Below are 2,225 nucleotides of genomic sequence, written 5' to 3' on the forward strand. Positions count from 1 at the left end.
ATTCCTGGAATTCTCATTAAGAATTTTGATACCTTTATTTTCTTTTTCCACTTAATTTTCGAAAATCACACAAAAAAAATTTACAAAATCATAAAAACCAAAAATATTTTATGTTTCTTTTTGAGACAGTAGTCTCATTTTAAGTTTGGTGTCAATTGCATGCATTCATTCATGTGTCCTAAGTGATTTTCAAGTTATTCTTGATGATTTACTTGCTCTGATCTTTGAATTCTATTGACTTGAGTGTTTCGTGTGTCTCATATGCATTCTCATTTTGTTAGTGTCAGTAGTATACAAACTGCTAAGTTTGGTGTCTTGCATGCATTGTTATTTGATTTTAGTTGCATTTTGATTATTCCTTATTATTAAAAATCCAAAAATATTTTTAATTTGTGTCTTTTCAAGTCAATAATACAAAGAATTGAAGATTCAGAACATACAGCAGAGGAATTATACAGAAAAAGCTGGGCGTTCAAAACGCCCAGTGAAGAAGGACAGACTGGCGTTTAAACACCAGCCAGGGTACCTGGTTGGGCGTTTAACGCCCAAAAGGGTAGTATTTTGGGCGTTAAACGCCAGAATGTGCACCATTCTGGGCGTTTAACGCCAGGATGGCACAAGAGGGAAGATTTTGTTTTCAATGCAGATTTTTTTTCAAGTTTCCAAACTTTTTCAAAATCAAATCTTTTTCAAATCAAATATTTTCAATCATATGTTTTCAAATTGATTTCTTTCTATTTTCAAAGATACTTGCTATCAATTAATGATTTGGTTCAACAACTCAAGTATGTTGCCTTTTCTGCTGAGAAAGGTTTAATGTTTGAATCATATCTTTTCTTGATAGCCAAGTCATTAACTTTCAAAATCAAATCTTTTTTTTTTATGTTTTTCAAATCATATCTTCTCAATTACATCTTTTTAAAATTAATCATATCTTCTTAACCACATCTTTTTCAAAATAGTTTTCAATCAAGTCTTTTTGATTTCTAATTTCAAAATCTTTTTCAAAAATCACTTGATTTCTTTTCCACTTTTTGTTTTCAAAAATTATCAATCAAAGTTTTTCAAAATGTTTTCAAAATCTTTTACTTAATTTTCGAAAATTACTTCTCCTCTTCTCACATCCTTCTATTTCTGGACTAACACTATTCCTTAATGCAAAATTTGAACTCCATCTTCTTTGATAAATTCAAATTTTCTACTTCTGCCTTCTATTTTTCTTTTCCTCTGACACCTCAAGGAGTCTCTATACTGTGACATAGAGGATTCCACATTTTCTTGTTCTCTTCTCTTTCTTATGAGCAGGAGCAAGGACAAAAGCATTCTTGTTGAGGCTGATCCTGAACCTGAAAGAACCTTGAAGCGAAAGCTAAGAGAAGCCAAGGCACAACTCTCTGTAGAGGACCTAACAGAGATTTTCAAAGAAGAAGAACATATGGCAGCCGAAAACAACAACAATGCCAACAATGCAAGGAAGGTGCTGGGTGACTTTACTACACCTACTCCCGACTTCTATGGGAGAAGCATCTCTATCCCTGCCATTGGAGCAAACAACTTTGAGCTTAAGTCTCAATTCGTTTCTCTAATGCAACAGAATTGCAAGTTCCATGGACTTCCATTGGAAGATCCTCATCAGTTCTTAGCTGAATTCTTGCAAATCTGTGACACTGTCAAGACTAATGGGGTTGACCCTGAGGTCTACAGACTTATGCTATTCCCTTTTGCTGTAAGAGACAAAGCTAGAATATGGTTGGACTCACAACCTAAAGAAAGCCTGAACTCTTGGGAAAAGCTAGTCAATGCCTTCTTGGCAAAGTTCTTTCCACCTCAAAAATTGAGTAAGCTTAGAGTGGAAGTCCAAACCTTCAGACAGAAGGAAGGAGAATCCCTCTATGAAGCTTGGGAAAGATACAAACAATTAATCAGAAAGTGTCCCTCTGATATGCTTTCTGAATGGAGCATCATAGGTATTTTCTATGATGGTCTGTCTGAACTGTCCAAGATGTCTTTGGATAGCTCTGCTGGAGGATCTCTTCATCTGAAGAAGACGCCTACAGAAGCTCAAGAACTAATTGAAATGGTTGCAAATAACCAATTCATGTACACTTCTGAAAGGAATCCTGTGAACAATGGGACTAGTCAGAAGAAAGGAGTTCTTGAGATTGACACTCTGAATGCCATACTAGCTCAGAACAAAATATTGACTCAACAAGTCAATATGATCT

The 2,225-nt window shown here is 34.9% G+C and overlaps 1 non-coding gene across 1 annotated transcript; it reads right to left on the minus strand.

Moving 5' to 3' along the window:
• Nucleotides 1–1,840: 1,840 nt before the first annotated feature.
• On the minus strand, nt 1,841–1,948 carry LOC112718609 (small nucleolar RNA R71). Its single transcript, XR_003160941.1, has one exon. It is a non-coding gene; the product is annotated as a small nucleolar RNA R71 (small nucleolar RNA).
• Between the last annotated feature and the right edge of the window lie 277 nt (nt 1,949–2,225).

This window comes from Arachis hypogaea, chromosome 10 (genome assembly GCF_003086295.3).
Source record: "Arachis hypogaea cultivar Tifrunner chromosome 10, arahy.Tifrunner.gnm2.J5K5, whole genome shotgun sequence".
Taxonomy (NCBI): Eukaryota; Viridiplantae; Streptophyta; class Magnoliopsida; order Fabales; family Fabaceae; genus Arachis; species Arachis hypogaea.